This window comes from Dromaius novaehollandiae, chromosome 13 (assembly GCF_036370855.1).
Source record: "Dromaius novaehollandiae isolate bDroNov1 chromosome 13, bDroNov1.hap1, whole genome shotgun sequence".
Taxonomy (NCBI): Eukaryota; Metazoa; Chordata; class Aves; order Casuariiformes; family Dromaiidae; genus Dromaius; species Dromaius novaehollandiae.
Window position 1 is genome coordinate 8,762,501 of NC_088110.1, and position 23,209 is coordinate 8,785,709.

The 23,209-nt window shown below is 38.0% G+C and overlaps 1 long non-coding RNA gene across 1 annotated transcript in view; it reads right to left on the reverse strand.

Moving 5' to 3' along the window:
* LOC135329769 (uncharacterized) overlaps positions 1 to 23,204 on the reverse strand; it is a 121,503-nt gene extending 98,299 nt beyond the window's left edge. The window contains exon 1 of the long non-coding RNA XR_010391407.1: positions 16,803 to 23,204. This is a non-coding gene — a long non-coding RNA (uncharacterized LOC135329769). The remainder of the gene's footprint in view (positions 1 to 16,802) is intronic.
* Between the last annotated feature and the right edge of the window lie 5 nt (positions 23,205 to 23,209).

Here is a 23,209-nt window from a genome sequence, read left to right on the forward strand (position 1 = left end):
TATTTCAAAAATCAGTGAAACATCCTCGACTATGCCATTCTGGCCAGTTACAAAAAAGGTAAGAAAGATGTAGAAGGGCTTCATCAGTGTAATGCTAGGCTCAAGGACAAAGTTAAAAGAAGAAATAAAGCAATGACTGGGAATTTTGCATTTAAAAGGAAGTAAATATAGGCTAATATGACAAAGATTTTAAAGTAATGAATAGAGTATAACTTAGGCAGTGCTTTTTACCGTTTACTTTATATAAAAACATTGGCTTATCTAAAGAAATGGAAAGGCAACACATCTAAAGTTCCCAAAGAACATATTTTTTCAAGGCACTTTTTCCATGACAGTGAATTGATCAATACCTATGACTGTGCAAAATTGAGGCATGGAACCAAAGACAATAAAATTAGTTCATGGAAGTAAATACATCATTATTTATTTGTAGTGCCACTACAGCAACCATACAATAGGATTTCCATAATCTGGGAACTTCAAATTTCTGCACCTTTTTGTAAACTTTCCCCCCAAAGCTCAGATGCTATGGACAGGTATTTAATGCAAACCGCTTTAAACTGGTTATCCATTTGAAAACTGATAATAATCTAGCAGGACAAAGCACTGAACATGTTAACAGGTTGATGAAGGCGGGATATAGAGACATAAAACATTTGCATTGCTGTAAGACGTTTGATGAATACCTGCACTTCATTTCAATTAATAATTAGTAGAGGAAGAAAGGGAAACATTAAATGAATTAAAAATGGAATCATTATTAAGAAAAGATGAATCCTTGGTCAATGGTGTTTCATTTCTTCAAAAGTGACAGAGAAGAAAATATAAAATAATTGACAAAGTTTGCAGATAACAATCAGTGGAGAGAGAAATCATGGCAAGAATAGGTCATTTATTTCCAATTAAAGGACAGATATTAAAAAGCCAAACATGAGCTCATATATCTATGAACAAAGAACAGAAGTGATATTTATAGCATAAAGTATCCTGGAGAGCAGCAGCTCTGAAAAGAACTGTAGGGTCAAAGCAGATAGCAAGTAACCAAGTGAGCATAAGCTCCCAGGTTGATGCTGTGGCTACAAGAGCAACTAAGACAGCTCTTTCATTGACTGCGGAAAGAATAAGGGAGTAGGCTCATAGTCCTATCCACTTCTTTTTTAATCATTACTACAATACAGATTTTGAGAACCTCCTTTTCAAAAGTGTTAAATATTTACACATTTGTTTGTCTGTGTTTTCCTCCAAAAGACAGCTAAGTGTGCCTTATTTGAAGCAAGTGAAATAAAAATCTGTATAAAAACAACTGTATTTATGACAGTAATACTAGCAGTTACACTGCTTAAAATCACTGTGGAATTCTGTCTTTTTAATTAGTTCTTAAAAACAAAGAAGAAAACATGCTTTCATAAGTAAAATTAGTAAAACAGAAGTTAGGAATCACATAGCTTTCTTTGACCTAGAGCAAAACCAATCAACCGACTTATTTTTCCCTATGTGCAACACTAGTTGCATAAGACACCGCAGCACAAAGATGCGTAGCCGCTTGCTGAGAGGTAACAGAGCACCTGAAGTACATGCTCCATAGGAGGCTGTGTGCAGCATGAGTACCGCTACGTACGGCTCTGGAGGGGTCCCTGTCGTCAGGCAGATTGTTGTTGAGAATTTTGGGATGCTTCGAGTAGTTAATTAAAGAGAAGTGCTGGGAGCACTGCGAAGCCATAAATTCCTCCCTCATACCTTATGGGGCTCAGTGCTGGAACTTTCCATGTGTCTGCTCTTAAATGGCATAGACTTGTTTTGACCTTAACCAGCATTTTAGATTAACTTTACATGGGAAGGAGAGGAAGGAAAGAGAGAGGGAGAAGGCGTGATTAGTCACAGAGGATTGATTTAAGACTTATGTAATGGGAAGATCAGCACTCTCGCTTTATTCACCGGTATGCTAAAAGATTCAGTGCAAAGACAAGACATGACATTTCATAATCTAACTGTCCTACAAGAACACAAATTAATGTACGTTTTGCAATCAAACCAGCATGCACTTGAACAATGGGTCTGATGCATCTGTAGGTATCAAATATCATAAAACACATAAATTAACGAGTCTGTAGGTTATTAAATGACAGTTGAGATGCCAGCTCTCCTTTTTTTGTCGTGGAAGGTATTCCCAGGATCCGTGACATCTGTGGTGGCTAATCCCCATAGAGAAACTGACATGGAAAGGAATTCACACTGCGGCAAAGCCATGCGCCCGCTGCAATGCCAGCTATGGGTTCCCAAAGCTCCCCTGGATTCGAGGCTTTGGAGTGCAACATGAGTGAAGAATGACAAGGTTGGTTTCCATAACTGCACTGCAGACAAAAAATTTGTAAATTGTGACTTTGTGCAACTTTACTCTGGTTAAGATTTCCGAAATATCTTTCATAGGAATAAAAAGAAAATTTAATACAACCACTGTTCTTATCCGGTGCCTCAAATGCCTTGCATTTTTCAAGAAAAATTTCTTTGCAAGTGCTACCTGCATTATTTTCAGCATAAAAATTAAATTTGATTTTTTAAATTTGATAAATATATAATGAAATATGACTGCAATCTTTCCACATAGACTGTATACTTGACAAATGTATTCACAAATTCTCAGAGAAAAATTGATCAAGTACAAGGAATGAACAAGTTTTTTCCTGCATCACTTTATCCCAGGTGGTTAACAAGTATGGTCTTGCTTCTATTCCAAAGTCCTTCTCTGCTGGTCCTCTATTCCATCTCAGAGAAAGCTTTCTGAATTCATGTTTCAAACTCGATCATCTTGACCAGGAATCCAGGAACTGGTGTCTTGCTTCCTCTGATGAAAACCTCCATTTTAACCACTTCCTTCACTCCATTTTTGATAATGACAGTACTATGATTTTTCTTATTCTATCTTTTGCTTTTGGGTAGCAAATTTTACATCTCAGCATCACTTCATTCCGACTTTATCAGGTCCTTGCTGCATTATAAGCCTTCTATTACAAATCAGCTCAAAGAGTCTTCCATTTGGATAGAGAGGTCCATTTCATTCAATGTCTCTGATTCCATCATCATTCACCCAGAAATACAACCTATATTATTAATGTAGTTCAACCAATTTCCCACTCTCACAAGACTAAAGAGAACAAAGAGAGAAACTATAAGATCACTTCACAGAAGACCACTGCTTAAAACTGCAACTTCATTCATAGTTTTTCACACCACAATAAAGTGTCAGACAGTCTCATATTAGACCAGCTGATGCTACTGCTCTGGCTGCTCACCAGTAACCTACACTGCAGACAGCTCCTGTTTGTAAGTAGTTGGTAGCTGTGGTAAGCAAGCAACTATAAGGAACAGACACCGTGAAGAACAGGGGCAAGTACCGCAGAATGAACCGCATCAATAAAAGGAGAACTGCTGTACTACCCAACTGAATTTGCTATCAACATTTGACTCTGCCAGGAAGATTTCAAATAGGGAACTATTTCTGCTCCATTACTTTTAGAAATAAAACTCCAGAAAGGGACATGACCTTTAAGCATCTCTAAAAACAAGAAACTGTAAGGCTCAAGCTCAATTACAACCCAGAACTAACTCCTTATAGTGGTATGGCAGTAACTCCACACATAAAAACATCCAAAATACTTCATTTCTAAAGCATTAATCATACTTTCCACTAGCCTTGAAACACAGCATTCTTTTATCCAAAATAGCATCCCCAAAGTAATACTACATGTTTTTGTTTTGCTGCTATGATGAGAATAGCAATTACTGACTATGCACATAGTTTCCATTTATTTAGTCAAAATTACTCAATCTTTTGAAAAAAAGAGCACTTGATACTAGCTTACATTATAGCAAAGATATAAATGAGAACTTTGTGTAGCATATTATCTAATTCATGATAAGTTATATCACGCATTACATTGTATTCTGAATTGTAACACTTTCCTATTAGTATATACTCCTAGATCACCCAAATCTAGACCTTCATTCTTTCTTTCTATAAATGGAACAATCTTTCAAGGAGTGTTTCATCACGCATTGTGTAACACCCAGGATAAAAGCATAATTAACTAGCATTGGAAACTGGCACGGAAAAATGTGCTCAAACAAAATGAGTGAGCAAAGAGGCAGCACAGCAGTGATATCCCAGGTAGTATATGCTGTACACAAGAGTCTTCCTGTTGCCTTCCCAAGAGCTTTAGGTGCATGAAAGAGGCATGTGTTCAGCTATTAAACAGCTTAATGGCTATAATGTTATACTGAAGGTCAAGCAGCTCCCTAGGAAGGGGGTTTGACCTACTGGCAGTATTTGTTACTTGCCTTCAGGCTAGCAGGTACACCGGCCTCATGCCATTGAGTGAGCAGCTTTATGACCATTTTTTCAAGGTGAAAGCTGGACAATGAAGCCAGCGTTCAAAACACAACCCTGCAACTCTGGTCTGAAGTGCTCGAAGTTGGGCCAGGTGGTCTGAGATTCTCCCTCAGGTCTGAATGCTAACATCAGCCTTGGGATTTTGGGGGGAGTCATATACAGCTATATAAAAGCAACTTGAGGCAGCTAGAAACAAAAACAGGCAGCAGGAAAGTCAAGGAGAGAGGAAGAAAGGCATGGTATTACAGCCCTGAGAGAAAGCTGAGAGAGGGCAAGAGAAAAAGCACACTTTTTAAGACAAAGGATTAGGAACTATAAGCCAAGAAATGATTTGCTGCTATTTAATCCCTACCATGTTTAGATAAGCAGGACTATATATATTCTTTGTGAATAATTTCTTCTCTTAACAGAAACAACCTGTAAAACTTTAAATAACAAGTAATAAAGCTCTTGTGCTATTAATATCCTGCATTTATGAAGTACCAGTTGTCATCAAGAATACCCAGAGTACCTGTCATTCCCGGCAAAACAGACCTATTCCATCATAAAATGGTCAGCGAGCTGTTGGGAGATTAGTAAGGAACAGCAAAACATAAATCAGCAATTAAAAACAAATAGAGAAGAAAGAGCAAAACTGAATCTGCTCTTGATACCAGAACTTCAAACATCCCTGTTTTGGAGGATGTTCTTCCTAAGCACCCATTCAAATGCCCAAGAGTCTATGTAATTGAATACATTTAGATAATTTAGTAAAAAAAGAGTAGAGGGATTCATCAGTGCAGTAGATGTGATAGAATTCACACTGAGAGGTTACTTTGCCATTTGCCCGAAACAGAGGATAAAATAAACTCAGTCTAATAATTCAGATATTTTAGGGACTATCATTAGTGGTGGAACGATCCAGAACTCCCCCTTCCATGCAAACATCGTCCTGCCTTCCCTTCTGTGGCCTTACAGTTCTTTGAGCCCTAAACAGTGCAGCTAGAATAATCCCTGTTTGCTGGACATCTCCAAAGCCTCTGCGTAGCACAGGGGCTGGAGCGTCTGAAATTGTCTCTGTAAACTGCGGTGTTATCCTGTATTTAGTCATACTGCGCGAGTCTCCTGGATTCTTTGGGAACTATATTCCCCCAATCAAACAAACGAGATCCATCACTTCTGGCTATACCGAGCAGTAAGGGTTCTGCATAAACAACCCCATCTAATAACTATGCTTCCCCCCAAAAGACAATCAGTCGGACTACCCCGAGAACTGTGGCTGACATTATCCAAAAGTATTAACTAGGTTCTGTACTAAAATTTAAAAAAAAACCAACAACCCAGAGGTCCAATACAGCTGCCAACATTTTTCCCTTTCGTGTGTCCTCTAGAGAGGGAATCAAAACTGAACTGTAACCGGGAAACCATCATAATAGCATGAACTGAAGTTTCTTTCATCTAAAATGACCCAAAACGCCCCCCTGGAAGAAAAAGAAAAAAAAAAAAAGCTCGCCTTCCCACACTACTACTAAATCTCTGGGTTACAAATCCATGCAAATCTAATGCAATGAAGAAATGTGATGAAAATGAAATTAATGTACTTTTGTACATTTGAGGATTTGGAAGAATCCCCCTTTCTTTTGAACATATAAAATGAAAAGATCCACAACACCCAGAAGGCTGTGAATAATTATTTTTACTAACAGGACTGCCAGAAATTTTTAAACACTTACTAAGCACAAGATTTCAAGATTAAAAAAAATTAACTTTTAAGTTTTTTTCCCCAGATTCCTTCCCTCAGCAGACTTCACATAAAGAACTTATTTCAATTTTCCCCTCTATTAAAAATAAATGACATTAATAAAGCCAAAGAGGAGGCATTTCTGTTCATCTGAATTCTGTAAAGAAGCATATTTATGCACATGGATGTGGTAGTGAACAGTACAAATCATTCAGAAGTGTGGCCGCAGTTCTTTAACTTTGGCCTTCCTTCTGAAGTAGACAATAAGCTCAATTCTGCTCTGTTGACTTGCTGATTACAGAGGTGTCAATCTACAGATTATTTTCATAGCTGATATAAAGTAGATGTTCATCTTCTGAATACATGTGAACTTTCAGTAGCCGAAGATCTGCATTAGTCAGTGTAAAATGAAGGCTACAGAACAGAACTCAGAATTATTTATAATGAAAGCCAATGGAGAGATCAGATTCGTCTGCTGTTTGCACTGAAGTAATCGTAGAGTAACTTGATTACTAGAATTGGAATTTTGAACAAATTTTGGCTGAAATACTCCAGTATTTAGTGCTAACAAATAACAATAAAATCTCTTTTTCCCCTTGTGGGCTAAGCTAAACTCTAAAGAGGAGGCAGCATTTAATTGTAAATGAACTAAAACATTTCTGGGAAGAAACAGTGGTCCCATCTGTTTTGCTCTTCTCTCTCGCTGCTCAGCAAATATTACTATCAACATCTGATCTACAGAACATATCACTGAGGACTATAAAATCCCCAACTGCCAAGCCTGACATGAGAATTGAGTATTTGCAACTCATATTTTTAACCTTTGTATGTCCCAATCTCAGTCCTCTTAAGTGACAACCCAGATGGTGATATTACGAAAGCAGAAGCTCATCCTAGCTGTAAAGTGTCCTGAACCTCATATGCACAGAGTAAGCTTTCTCAGTATAAGGAAACTAATAAAATGCCTATGGTCAACACGTTACAATCTGTGTCTAATGCAAATAGGCTTGAAATCTATTAACAGAGCCTATCTTAGAAGTCTGACTTTATTTCAAGGTGTGAAGACTCATGCATTTAACTGAAAGGGTTTAATTAGCTGCCTGTTGGCTAAGAGAGGTCATCACGTTTACACCCTTATTCCCCAGTTCAGCCGAATGAGACAGGAGCACACTCTAGCCTGCCTTAGCCATATGTTTCTTTCATCGGCTACAAACACAAAGCTGCCAGACTTGTAGCTGCTTTACAGGCCAAAACACAAAGAGCTTCGTTGGTAAATGACCACCAAGAAATTAAAACGAGTGGTGTCTGTAGTCGAAAACAGCCCATGCAGCTCCTTCACCACACAATGAAATGTGTTTGAAGGATGTTCAAATCAACGATTCACCTGTGCAAACCAGTAATTTCCAGGAAACACCTGCACTGTCATCTGGATTTCAAATCCAAATTTACCTTAGAAAAACAACTACTCTATTTTTTAAAATGTTTGTGAAGGTGTATAAATAAACATCTTTTATAGAATGATATAGCTCTAATGAAAGTCTGAAATAGCCTGGGGAGACTACTAAATATGTCACCGTGCTAAAAGAAGTGCTGTCTTTGTGTGAAACACTCTAACACTACGGTGATATTGACAGCACTATGAGCACGTAAGGTAAATGGAGATCTCCCTTTTGAGAATGCTGTTTGCTTCATTTTTCTTCACCCTTAACAAATGCTCAAACACACTTTGTGTGCGAGACCTTTTTTCACAAAATAATGCTTATTTCAGTCACCGTGGTGGAATACACCATGGCACCTCCAGGCAGTCAACTCAGACATCAACAACAGCCGTACAACGCCTGCACTCTAGTTTGAAGACCAGAGCAAGACATAACTTTTACATATTCAAGAAACAGGATAAACCAAGAAATGGTGATTTATGTAACTAGCATTTTTTTCCTCTAGCTCTCCTGACCACAGTATTTTCCGAAGTGGGAAATGGTGATAGAGGTAGAAAATAATTTTAAAACTGTTTAAGAATAAAGCCATTCTATTTTTACATCTTTCAGTTTTTAGCAGAGTAGATACTATCATTTCACAGAGCTGGCTGTTACTTTTTGTTTATATTTAGCACTAGAAGTGTGCATGAGTCCTTCAAGATCATATACTGAGGAACTTGTTATCTAAAATAAAATAATATACTCAGCAAGAGAGGACAAAAACAGAAATAGCGATAAGGCAACATGGTGCAATACTAGTTAGAAAGCTAATAGCTGATGAGGTTAGGGGAAAAACAAATCACTGTAACCAAAGCTTTATGTGAGATTTGGGGTCATAATACACCTCTCCTTGAACTATCTTCTCTTAGCAGACCTGCAGTCTCACTACATGACGTGTGCTTAAGCCAATCAATCTGTGCATTACAGATGCCCTGGCCTAGCCTGGCTCCTGACCCACGCTGGACCTCTGTGCCTTAGCTCTGACTGCAACTCCTCATTCCACAACTCCACGACAAAGCTGATTAAATATGGAGCATCTTAATGGACTACTGCATAAACACTAACTTCACTTTTATTGCAAGTCATACAGAAATATGAATTAAAATACCTAAATACTATTTAGTTATGTAGGAAACATCACTAAATATTCCAGTACATGAAAACCATTAAGAATTTCATGAAAGAAATCTCTGACATTGCACAGCGAGGTACACCTCCTTTCTCCCTCTGCCCCAGGAAAATAACAGCAAACACCATAGCTAAGGTTGCATGTCCAATTCTACTTTTGAATTCTGAATTCTGCCTCTTAAAGACGTGCTTAACTGTTATCTTCAGCTAGGTATAGAGGACCTAAATTAAATTTGTCTGCATTCTTTCACCCTTCATCCCCAAAGCATCATGCCAGTTTGTAGTTGCTGGTCAGGGGACCAGTTGGAAGCTGTTAAAATAGAAAATCTTGTAAATCTTGTTAAAGTGGCTCCTACTGTGACTTTGGTGATACAGCAAAATAAAGATGTGACTGCCAAACAGACCAACAACAAATCCTGCAGAGACTACAGGTAGTAGTGCCCACATCATTTCCGTATTCATTGCTGCCATCATTTCAGATACAGTAAGATATACCAACACATGATATAATCACAGCTTCATTTTGGTACAGATATTTATAGATATTTAATATTCCTTCCACTTCTCTCACCTATGTTCATTCAAACAAGTGCAAAGTTACTGATTTCTTTTCCTTTTTTGATCATGATGTCAGCTTAGCAACATACCTCTGGAAAACTTCAGTTCAGTTTTCACCATACTGCCCATGGTTATATTTGCATCATTTCCTTCCTTTGTTTTACATCATGAATTATGTCAGAATAATAATGAATCAAATCAAAACACAGAATGATAGTGTCTACCTGATGTGAACATGCTTTGAGACTGAAATCAGACTTGCTAAAATGCACATGCATAATACTCTCTTCATTTATATGCATCATGGCCTTCTTTTACTACTCTTAAAAATATACAAGTACATACTGTGGATGAAGTGTAGTTCAGCACAAAATGAAACTATGCTGGACCTGCTAAAAGTTCAGTGTCCAGCAAAAATTAGTTTTTATGTTATGGGGGGGAAAACATCTTGTACCATTATTTAAGCTTTAATGGATTTTTTTCCACTTAGTCTTATCCTTTCCTACCCAGCTTTGTTTGCTGGTGTTCTCACAACTGAAACAGCAATTCACAATTTCCAATTATCTGAGATTTTTTTCTTCTCTGCTTCCTCCATGTTCAAACGGCGAGCTTAGCTATACTCCTTTTTCCTAAACAGTTTCTACTTAAAACTTTTCTATTTTCCTCCATTGCTTCCCTGGATAAAGTAAGTTTGTGAAACAAAACCATCTTAAGCAAAATACCTGCCAAATTTCAGTGGCTGGTATATAAAAATGTATTCACATTCTTATAGTTGCTGAGATGAGTGGATAAATTTAGTCAGGTAAAACTGAGCTCCTAGCACTTCCTAAAAACCACAATTAGACTGATAAGAATTTGATGATCTTACACATTATTGATGGAAACACTCGTTTTAATTGCAGTCTCATTGATTTTTGTTCCTTTCTCCCTATTAAAAACTAAGTATATAAATGGGGGAAGGAACTGAAGTAATACAAAGAACACAGAGAAATCTCAAAATGGTATTCACCAGTACTTCAACTAAAAATCCCCTAAATGATCTTCTTATTCATAGTGTTTTTGATGTTAACATTTTTAATCATCTTAAACATTCAAAATAAATTCTATGACATTCTGACTTCTTTGTGTTGTTAAAAACAAGCACAAGACAAAAAAAGCCCGTATTTTAGTAAGTACTATCAGAAAATATTTATTTTAATTTAACTAGTAAGATAAACAATCTGACTGGTAATCAAAACAGTAAAACTAATAAAAACCACAGTAAAACTTCATCTTATTTTACCCCTTAATTCTTCCAAATAATAGCTGTCAGATAAGAACCTTTTAGGCTGATTAAATATAGCCAATTCTATTTTATCTTAAAAAAGCCATCAGACTTGCAGAGAAAATAGTCATTAATAGTTTGAAAACCATGTTATGCTACACTTGCATTTAATAAGGTAACAATTTAAATTTATGCAGTACCTTTTATTCCAAAGCAATTTACAACTTATAGCCAGAGATTATCATTTAATCTCCAGTGAAACTTGGCAACTGTGAAGTGTTGCTCTGTACTATAAAGCAAGAATTCTGGTAGGTAACAATAAACATAAGGTTTCAGCTAAATAAGTATGACTCTTAAATTTATGCTTCCAATGAAATCAAGCAAAAATTTTGAATTATTTTTCTGCAGTTGTATTGCTTATTTATCTAGAATCCACTAGCAAAATGAGAAACAGATTTTGTAAAAAGCAGAAAAAAATTGCCATGGCCCTTTATAGATTACCTGAAACAAACATTTCTAGTAGTATTGCTGGTCCAACAAACACTCTGAATGTGCCATCTACTACATGGTTAAAACTTCTTCCTAAACTGCTGCCCATGCATACATTTAGCAACAATTCTTAAAGTTGCTTGAGATCATTAGCAGCATTGACATCAGTGTGAGCCACATTTAGAAAGATCTCTAACGTTCAGGTATTTCAATAAAGACAAGGTTTAAGAAAAAGAAAGTAGTTACACCATGCATTCAAAAAGCCACCAGTTAGACCCTTTCCACCAAAATAATCATATTACCTTAAAACAAATATAACCTATATACTTTCATTTTCTGTTAATCTCTGGAATACATATTTTCAAGTTTTGTCCTGCATCGGCAAAGAAAAGAAGTTGCTCCTTTCAAAAGAAAAAGAGAAAAAGCACAAAAAACTCTGAGAGCTAGAAGTTATGTGACTCAATGTACTATGGTTTTAGGGCAAAAATACTGGCTAACTTGCTATAAGGTCACATGCAAACAATTTTGTTCTTCCAACATATAGAAAGATGGCATGAGGGTGCCTCACACCCTAGCATGAGCGTATGACTGAAATTCATGCTTTTCCATATTGAAGAACATGGGGATGTGAATGAAATGAAGGACAGAAAATTTAAAACACTGATAGAAAGAAAGTATCTTCTCACACAATCAGCCTGTGGAGCTACCTACCATAAGACAGGGTGAAAAACAAAATATGAACTTAAAACTTAAAATAATATTGAATCATTCCATCTCAGTATACAAGACAAGGTTCTTTACAGAAATAAATATTCAGTATCAGGAAATAACATCAGGACATAACCATGCCACCATACATTTAAGTTGCCTAATGCTGTAATACTCCCTGTTAGCTTCTATAACCCTTTCAAGATAAGCAATTTTTAGAATTAGTAGTCTCCTTTGGAGACAGGAAGACTGAGGAGGGGAAGGGCTTACACAAAGCTACACAGAAAATCCACAACAGCCCAGAGATTGGAAACGGGTTCTCACCGCAGCCCTACAGGCTCCCATTATTCAGTTAACCAGAGGGGGACAAAAGGAAACCACTACTTCAAGTGGCAGATCTCCTAAATACCTATAGGTGGAGAACCAGATAGATCGCTGGTATGATTGATTTGATTTAAAGGGACATATAAAAATCCTATGAGAAGTGGCTATATTCTTGACACTTTCATGTTCTAACTTAATAGATAGGCTAAGTAAAGAACTAATTGATCATACGCTGTGAAAAGATTTGGAGAAATACTTAAAGCAGCAATGTGAATATCCTGTCAGAACAAATCATAAAGCATGTATTACCACACATATCTCTCAGTGAATTCTTCATGCAGTCTGACAAGGCCATTTTGAATTGATCACATCCAGTTCTTTTTGGACACTCATGCATAAATACTTGGCACAACAATGTTAATGAGCAGCGACACAAGGAATTTACGTCTAACCAAACAGACCCTATCTAAACAGTTACAAGCTTAGATCAATTCCTTTTTTTCCTCCCTTAGAGTAAATGAGTTATTTTTTTCTTTAAAGGTGACAGAATAAATTGATCATATATTTGTCATTTAGTAGAATGGTTTCGGCAAACCCTCTCAATACAAAAGCAGCAGAATAAAAGCAACTTCTTGTTCATTTTCAGGACAAGCGTACCACAATATTAAAGAGGCTGATCCATGCTGATCCTATCAAAACATTAACAGCCAAGGAGCATAAAAACAGTATAGTAGAGCCATGCTCTTCCCCATGGATTGCATCCATCTCCCCTCTCATTCCACACTGGGGTAGCTATCCTTGAAGACTTCAGAAGAACTGAAATCTTCAAGGAGTAAGTCAGCCTGAGCAGATTCATGTCTGATATTTTCCATTTTTCCAACTGTCAATTTGCAATCCCAGCCAATCTATTTTAAAGAGTCTCTATTCTACTTAGCAGGGTGGGTTCAAAATAAAAAGCAAGAAGATTTAAATGCAGAAGTTATGGAGCATTCACATTAACTACTACTTCACATTACCCCTGCACTATCCAGAGCAAAAGTTTAAAACAAAAACTTGCAATAATAATGAAAACTTAAATATCAATTAAGTTGTTGCACATAGGGAAACCAAAGCATAAAGAAGAGGCATTCCCCTATGTTGTTACAGAGTACCATGACAGTCTAGTGAACCAGCAAAGATCATCAGCTGTTCCAAGAGTCATATTCAGACAGTAGAAAATTCTCTTGAAACATGAGAAATGCTTAACAGCTGACACAGGCCCAATTTTTACAAGTGCATTTATACTGCTGTCAAATATGGGTCTAGAGTGTCCTGACCTGTGATCCAGGATCCTTCTTATGACATCTCTCAAGTCAATAGAACAGACTGGACCTTAATTCAAGAGAACTAGAACAACCAACAAGTGGAGAATGAGTACTTCCAGTTTATGACCTGGGCCAGACACTGCCCACAAATACTGTACCTATGTTCATCTCTAATTTCAAAGAGATTCAAAGCCTGCAAAAGGTCTTGAATATATGAGAACTGAAAGGGCACTATGTTGGTTACATATAATTAGCAATTCAAAGGGTCAATGGCCTTACAAAGCATTCCGTTTATACCTCCCTATTCCAAGCTTTCATTCAGAGAATAAAAATGTGAAGGATATCCAGGGACCATAAAAGTGTGCTACAAATTGTGGCTCCCCCATTCACACCATGTCTTTGGTCATCAGTAACACTTCGAAGTTTTGGGAGATAATATCTACAGCATAAGTTAACCAGCTATCTGTCACCTTGCTCATTATGGGAGAGCATTCTACAATTCATGCAGAGATCTGTGGACTGCTGAAGGTGCCCATGGAGAACATGATCCAAGATGTCATCAGTTACAATAAAAAGCACGATAAGGAGCAGATCAACTGTTAGTGATGTTGTCTGTGCCCTGAAGCACAGGAGAACGCTTCATACAGATCTAAAGATTAAGCCCCTCCTTATAGTCCACACATGCAGTTCTCTCTTCAGCTATACATTCTGGATGAACAGAGGAACATAGTGAGATGACACAGATAATCTGACTTAAGACACGGTCCCAGTAGATTAGTACACATGAGGACACTATGCTGGTCACTTGTTCTCAAAATTAGCAACTACTAACTTGCTATTTCTTTTAGTCCTGAAGTCTCAAAGACTTGCTATGGTACAATCATCAAGGACAAAATTAAGTCAGTTTTATCTCAGCAGCCCACACTTAAGCTGATTTTAAATTTCAATTCATTTATAGGCTGTAGGCTTAAAAGCAGAACCAAACTCAAACAAAATACTAGTCCAAACATCTTTTATTTTTCCCTTCCTCAATCTGAAAATGAACCTGAATCATTATTTTGTTCTGTCAAACAGGAACTGAAACTCCCCCTTTTTTCCTTCACTTTTTCTTTTCCCCAGAAAAGAAAAATCTGATTACCACTTCAGAATAATAGTTTGACTAAAACTGACATCCCTTAGTGGGGCCCACTTAGTATGAAAAATGTTTACTCCTGCCAGAATTTGCAGAGTAGCATTATACTGATTCTTTTATCCTTACTTTTCTCCCTCAATGTGAACACCAGTGCATACAGCATAAATTTTTGTCTCTGCACACACTACTCTGCAGACCTTGTGGCATCCTGCTGTGCTCAAACATTTTGTACCTGCCTAAAAGAAGTTCTAACTAAAAGGCAAAGGGAGGCTGGACCTTTCATCTTTGTTATTGCGTGGTGGCAAAACGGGTGCCACCAACCTGATCTTCCCCACATCACTCCCCCTTTTGGTATTCACTGCATAAGCATTTGTTTCAGTACTGCTCTGCAAACTGGCATGCAGCTTTTGTAGGTGGATGCAATTGTGGGAGAAGGTAGTGGCTCCTGTCACTGCATTAGCCCTGTTTTCTTACCACACGACTTGTGCAGTTTGAGGCATCTCCAAAGCTAGTGCAATACCACAGCTTTTCTCAAGCTTCTCAGTCATGTGTATAAAATCTCGAGAGTTGAAGAGTAGCTGTTGCACCTGCTAAGAACGTGAGGGATGCCCAGACTCCCCCAGCAAATGAGCTATTACTGAAGTCACACACTGTGGGCCCGCAGATATCATGCAGCCCTCTCCATTTTTGAATAACAAATTTTCCACTGTGAACTGGTTCAGGATTTCTGAACCAACCAACAAGACATTAATAGATTGAACACAAACAACTTCAGTAAGATCTGAGCTAAAACCAGAATCTACCCCCCGAAATGTACTCACTCATTCGACTCCCTGCTTGAAAGTAGAGGTCTTTCAAAAGTAATTTTGAAAAGTAACTTGTCCTGTGCTTAATCAGATAACCACTACTGCTTTAACAAGCACATAAAAATGGTCTAACATCTACATTTCCTTAACTTGAACATGACAGGCTCATTTTCCTTTGCATATTACACCACCAAGTGGCCTAATGCTCTTCATGTTTTTTTCTATTTATCATGCGTCCTCTAGAGACACCAGTACACAAAACAAAATTAAAAAGCTGAACTGCTATCTGAGATAAAAAAATTAATTGGAGTGTATCTTGAAAGATTCAGCTAAACACTTGCATCGATTTTTCTCCTATTATAGCTTAGAAGTGCAAATTTAATACAAGTGTAAATTTGATTATCCTTTTGTTCTCATAGCAGCAACTTAAAGCTTACTAGGAGAAGGTTCATCTTCACCTTTACTTGGGTGATGTATGATTCTGATGGAGTAGTCTGATGTGTCTGCTATGAACGCAGGAATTTTCAGACACTGTATTTATTAAATACAAACTCTGACATAACTAATTAAACTCTATACTGTGGAAAAATTGTTTTAGGATATCAAATAAAGCCTGGCCAAGCAAGTGAATCAGGGAAATTTGGAACAGGCCTGTAATATCATAACTGAACAAGCTGAACTTGTAGCTATTTGAAATGAGCAGGACTACTCCCAGGAGTGAGGCCAACAGGATCAGACTCCAAACCAATCTCAAATATAATTTGAAGAATTTCTAGAAAAAAATATTAGGTTGCATCCACCACAGTTAAGACTAGAGTTCAAATTTTTCTTCCACATTTTCAGTGCCCAATCTTATACTGCTATGAGATAGCATGGCTTTATCTGGGAATCTGTTCCGTATTTGTACAATGTAAACTAGAATTTTTATGTTAAAATAAGGTATTTTAAGCCATTTTATTGAGAAAATCATATTGAGAATTAAATACTTGTCCAAGCCTGAGAGAGATACTTCTTTCAATATGTTTATTACAGCAAATGCCAAACAAATTTTTGGCCCTTCTTCTTTCAAGCACTGTATAAAGAGAGTAGCCAGGCTACATGCAGCAATCAAATAGATGGGAGCTGGACAAGGCACAGATGTAGAGCTACTTCCCTGTTATGTGGCTAGTAGCATCCAACCACAGCAGAGGGAGGCTCCGGTTCCCTCAGTTTTCCCAGGGAGTCCACTCCACAATAGTTGCTAAGTAGCGTAAGCTCGGAGTAGAGGAATGCAACTATCAAGCAGAGCAAACAACACAATGGCATTCAGATTTCATATATACTCACTCATGTATACAAATATATCTGTGTTCAAAAAGGACTAGCTAAAATGGAAAGAATGGGTGGTAGAAGGAACGAAGATAAAGCAGGCAGGGCTGCAACAAACAAGTCAGCATGGAAAACAAGTACTCTGCAACAGAAAATTGCTTTTGCTAGTGACATCTCTGCTACCTGAGAAAATTACCTCCCACAGCTGTTACAGCAGGCTCCAGTTCCAACTTGCTCCTCCATTCAGGTTTTCCCTCCTTTCTCTCCAAATCCTCTGAAGTCCACATGTTTAGGGAGAAGCAGGGATGACAGATAAATCCCAGTTTTCCCTCCAACTCCACTCATGAGTGCGGCTTTGTGGATCCAGCTGAACCCTGTTTAATTTTCCCAGCCCATGCAGCAACACCAGTGATGAACAAAGTCATAAATGCAATTGCATGCATGTCTTGCAGAAATGTTGATATTTTAGTTCTGAGGTGTGCAGCAAGGTATTTCTTCATAAATGCATTCTTCTGCATAAAATCACTCAAAAAGAAATTTATTGGAAGAGGTGCCCAAAGGAATAGGACAAGGTCACAGGAAGGAGATTTACAAAGCACAGACTTATACAAATATATATCCACGCACATATCTAACAGCACGAGCAATATGACAGCTCTACAGAAAATCAGGGGTTCATCCTTAATTGCCAGTGAATTACAGTCTCATTACAATCTTTATAATGGTCACAAGGATCTTGGGGCAGAAATAGAGATTTGCTTGTTACCATAAGTAAATGAATTAGACAAAGTAAGGTGCTGTTTCTTCCTCACTAATTATTCACCATGTGCTTACAGATTGTATCTGCCGCCCCCACAGTATGTAGCACTTCAGTGCTAAAGTTAAAAAAAAAAAAAAAAAAAAAAAAAAGTGTCATAAAGATGTGATGGTCTATTCAAACCAAAAGAAAAAATTCCATCTGCCTCACTGGACTTTACCAGGACACACACACATGGAAAATGACAGTGGCCCTTTAATACTCATGGAATCAAGGAAATAGTCATATTTCAGCTCTTAAATAGTTTTAAGTCATATTGATAATAATATATGAACTAATAAAATATTCATTCTATTCTTTATTTCAGCTTTCCAGGTTTGGATACTTTTAGGAAGGTGTGCTAGTGTAAAATATCATTTTTATGTATATGCCTTTCACAAAAACTGTTCATCCTAACATTTCTTTGTGTCACAGATTACAGACCAAACCTGCACATGAAAAACTCCCAATGGCTTTATCATTCTAAGCTTCTAAAATGTGTGCATGCTCACAGCATCTTCCTCCAAACATTTCAGTGCACCAGGGTCCTGTGTTTTATACTGGTCTCTGCATCTTTCTGCTGCTTCCATCTCTTTCTCACTAGACTACATGAGTGATTAAAGCCAGAAGGCTTCATCAAGTTTTTCACATCTGTATGAACACATGAAATTATATTGGCTATGCTGTATACACACTGATCAAAGGCTGAAACCCATAAATGACTGTGCTTATTGTTTCCTTCTTTGCTCAGTGTTTTGGAAAAACCTTCAACTAATTTAAGGAATTAAATAATTACATTATTTGATGTTTAGCTAAATGAATATACATTAATATATAAGGCTATCCACAGTTCTTATTCCATGAAGTGCTCTTTAAGAGATGGAAGAATCAGCATATGAAAATACTTGGACACATATTTTCAGACATTTTCTCTGTTACTCTTAGTGGCTAACAGTGATAGCAGCATACATTATTGTCTAGCACTCATAAATGCTAGTTGCTATAGAAACTTGACACTGATTAAGATGAGGAACGTGATCCCCTGAAAATATGCAATGAACTGAAATTATTAATGCTGCACATTCAACCAACAAGAATGAGACCTTGCATTTCTAATGCCAGGCAGTGATAAAACTTTTCTTACACTTATCAATAGCATTTTAGGAATGATGTCCAGAACAGGCTTTTTCTGAGTAACATCATTCATGGAAATAAAGTGACCTGAAGCACGTTTTTATATGCTGACAGTTACTGCCAGCTATTTTATTGCTAACTAAAATTATTTCAAAGAGTGTAGGAGCTTTCAAAGGGACTATTTCACCTATCAGAAGCAACTGTTGACACAGAGGTTCTTATCCTAGGCGAGCTCAGGTTTTTTGTGTACATAATCTGCAACAAATTTCTTTCTTACTCTGTGAGACAATTCTGGAATCCATTCAGGTGACACACAAAACATCCCCATTGACATCAGCAAAACACACGAATGCTTTATGCACTCTGACTTGCCACCACAGTAGGTATTCTACTATTTTATTACACTAGCCAAAATCACACAGAAAAAGATAACACACTTCAGCTGACACACATATCTTGTTACAAAGCAACGTGTAGACCAACAAACAATGCAGCAAATATCCTTCCTATGTAAGGACGGAAGATTGGATGGAAGGTCCAAAGTAATATTGTCTTTTTCTTTGTAATTAATAGAAGCGTCTCTATTTTCATGCCCTGAGCCAAAAGGTGTATTTTGCTCACAAAGCAAATCACGCAGGAAAGATAAAATTACTTCAAAAAGTCATGCACAAGTGAGAATCTTTATCTTTAGCTCCAAAAACTGAGTTCTTTGAACTGAGCAAAAGTTTCTGTAGCCATTAGCAGAAACAGAAGGCATCTCATCTTTCTATTAGCCCTCAATAAAAAGCTACACATGAATTTGAGAACATAAAATACCTGTTGGTATGGAGTAACAATTTTTAATACTTCATTTTCCTTTATCTGATTTTGTTACTTGGGAAGCTGTATTTTAGAATCAGTATTATACGGCTTCCATGCTATCCAGATACTTCTGCAAGCCAGTGAGGAATGTCATAGGTATAAATTATCACAATTAAGTGATGATTCAATAGACTCACTATTAGTATATATGTCATACATCACACAAAAATTATTAAAATAACTAGCAGCTAATTTACTTCATGTTAAAGCCTATTTATAAAAGATCCCATGATTTTTAGACAAACAGAAAATGAGATGCCATGTAGGAAAAGAATAAAATTTTTAACAGCAATAAAGAAATTTCAGATAAATTTTTATTTTCCAGCTTGAATTCAAGACTGTTGAAAGGGAAAAAATTTGAAAACTTTTCAGTAATATGACATATTGTAATGGGTCTTGTATTTGTAATCAAAACACATGCTTCATGAAACAGATTTTTAAAAACCTATACAATAACTGCACCCATTAACTGCCCTCAACCTTGCTCCAATTTGTCCATTTCAGTACAGGTATCGACCAAGAAAAAATTGTTGAAAGGGATAAGAAAGAAAACATTTGAATCAAATACCTTGTCTGTTAAGGATAGTTTGTTAGGAAAAAACTAAAACTCTTCAAAAAATTACAGTCCAATGAAAATCAAATCCCAACATGCAAATTTTAGCTAATTAGAAAAGCTTGTGTCATGCATCAGCTTGTGTCACCTGCAGGCTGTACAGTGGAGCCAGATACAGGTTTTGCTCTCTACTGTAACAGAAGATAAGAGAGAGGAAGAAGGTGGGTAAAATAAGATGATATGCTCCACCACTCAAATATTGATGTATTGATTTCAAATAACTTTGAAATTCACATTTCAAAGTTAGGGTTACATTACAGTTAGTTCAAAGCTAAGTGACAACAAGAATGCTATAGAAGATACTACACTTTATATATAATGTATCCTTGCTGTGTAGGGATATAATCTTGGGATTGTCATACAAAGAAAAAAAGATAACAGCACCATTTTTTAAGCTGATAAAAGCTTTGAAATGATTTTCCTAGACATAGCAACTTAAAGCAGCAGAACAGCATGTTCAAGGAGCATTACAAAAACAGAATTTTTGAACATGCATTGCATGCCAAGTTGGGTCCAAATCATAAAGTCTAGAATATGACTAACATTGTCAATAAAAGTATCCTAAAGTTTGAAAGTCTGACTTTCAAAGAAATCACTAGATTGCCTTAAATGGTGTGAAATTTAGATTACTTGAATAGGGATGTTTTATTTGACTTCTCTGGTTCTAGGGTTTGCTGAGGCCATATTTCCAAGTCTTTGTCTACAATAACAGTATCTAAATACTTTTTTTTTGTAATGAAAGTTTAAAATTACAAGTACATGATTCTTGCAGACGGGAACTTGGCAAAACATTAAACAGTATGTGACCTAAAATAAGTCTGAAAGAAATATTCAGTCATCTGAAGTTTGAAGCTATGTCTACACTGACGGGTCTTCTAGTAGAGGACCAACAATACACTGTATTGGCAAAGCATTAGAGATCTTGACTCCAAAAACAACCAGCTAGGTGGCTTTCACTTTTGCTGAGGGAAAAGTATAATTTGAAAACAACATGTATTGTTGTTCAAAAATAATAAAAACATCTTCTTTGAAAATGTGAAAAACAGTAAGTCTCTTCTTTTTTGGAGATATAACAAATAACTTTTCCAACATGTAAAGGACAGCTGCTCAAGGTTGAAATCCAGCCTCTGTGTTGATTTGTAGGACATGCAGGACCACCACCTTTCCTCTTGACACAGCTGAGTTCTCCTAAAAAGCAAGGCCTGTCCCTGATCAGGGCTGAGAAGAGACAGCATGCTGCAAGGGGAGGCAGGAATAAGCCTACTTTAGCTTTCCTCTGGTGCTACACAAAAGAGCAGAGCTAGCATAAAGGAACGAATGTTCAGTTCTCAAGGAAGCGACAAGGCACGACAACAATATTCTTGAACATTACTGAGAAATGCAGCATCTTCTCTTTCCAAACTTTCCCAAGCTGAGCTGTGCTTTGAAAGGCTGTATCAGTATTCTTGGTGTGTGTGGTGGGAAGAAATACTGATCTTTCAACTGGAAAGGAGAGCTGGAGGGAGATGAGGGTGGCAAAAACTGTGTATATTCTGGTTATGAGTGCCTGTGCTAACAGGTAAAGAAATATCTTTGATCCAGTGGATGTTATTGAACCAGACATGTAGGAAGGGCAGCTCTCAGTGTTGGCACTATATCATACTTGCTCGTGATACAGTTTTCTCAAATTTCATTAGATTCAGGACAAGATTAGTCAGTAAATTTAAGAACTGAACAAATGTTCTTGCCATATAACATTAAAAAAAAAAAACTTATAAAGTCTGCCCGTTCTCTTGTGGGAATGGAGGATATAGCAAAATATTTACTAGTCTTATATTTTCTACATGTGACAAGATTCCAAGCAAAAGCACTCCACATCTCACCAAAGTATGCTTAAGAATATTCACCGCATGTGTAATAAGAGTATTAAAGGATCCAGATGTGAATTAGAAAAACAACTGTGTCTATTACAGCTAAATTTCAAACTACTGGAGTAAGATCAAGCAGGGAAGTTGTGGCTGATTCCAGAGCACCACCCACACAATCCTCTGAGTAGGTTACCAAACGGCAGTAAATCTAACCAGTAAAATGCAAAACAAAAATGTCACATCTGATTAAATTCCCAGCAACTAAATGGAAAATGGACAAGAGATTCACTGTAACTTCTCGAGCTTTAAAAATTAACTTTGCGTAGATGTACAGCCACACATGCCACAAATTTCTAATTAACAACTAATCATTATTTTCTTTGGCTATAAAATAGCACAAATGATTCAAAAAACTTGAGGAATACTTACTTATTGTGCAAGACTAAAATAAAGTTTCTCTTTTGAATTAGTTTGTTCTTGCACTCCAAATTTCCCATAAGTGAAATTTCAAGCAGCATTACAAAATAAGCATCAGCAGAAAACAATATACAATATTGTGGAAACAGCACTGATTTCAGCAAATACGCTGTTAACTTTGAAAGACGATATAATCAGTTTCGCATTTAATATCGAAAACCACTTGCCTGCTTAGGGAAGTGCTACCAGACAAGGCAAATACGCTAAATTCTGTCATTTTTAGGAGGCCCTATCTTCTGTTTAAAAGGCAGCGTCACCAAAGATAAATCGAAGTTGTTATTTTTAACCTGTACACACATGTTTCCCTCAAATTTATGACCTGGTCGTAAAGAATTTGTCCCAAGGACGCTGACAAGTCCGGGCGCAAAGCGCAGGCTGCTCCCGCAGCGGGACACGGCGGCTTCTCGCCGGGACGAGGCGGGAGCGGCCCCGCCACCAGCACGGACCTCAGCGCACCCCCGAACTCCCCGCCCTTCCTCACGAAGCCACCGAGGCTCTGCACAGCCCGAGGCCCGGGGCGGCACCGCAGGCAGGGCCCGCCGGGGACGGGGTCAAGGGGCGCCTCGGGGGGGGGGGGGGGGGCGGGCGGCGGCTGCGCGCAGGCTCTGGGCGGGAGACGGGCGCTGAGGGGGGCCCGGCGGGCCCTGAGCGGACGGGGGGCCGGCGGGAGGCTGACAGGGCTCCGGAGAGGCAGCGCCTGCCCGCGGGCCGGGCGGGGGCCGAGCGGGCTGCCCGCGGCAGACCACCACCCGCCCTCCCCGCTCACCGGCACGCGCGGCGGCTCCCTCGCGCCGAGGGCGGCCCCGCCGCCAGCCCAGCGCCTCCCCGCGTCGCCGCCGCCGCCGCCGCCGCCGCCCGCAGAGCTGCGCCTGCGC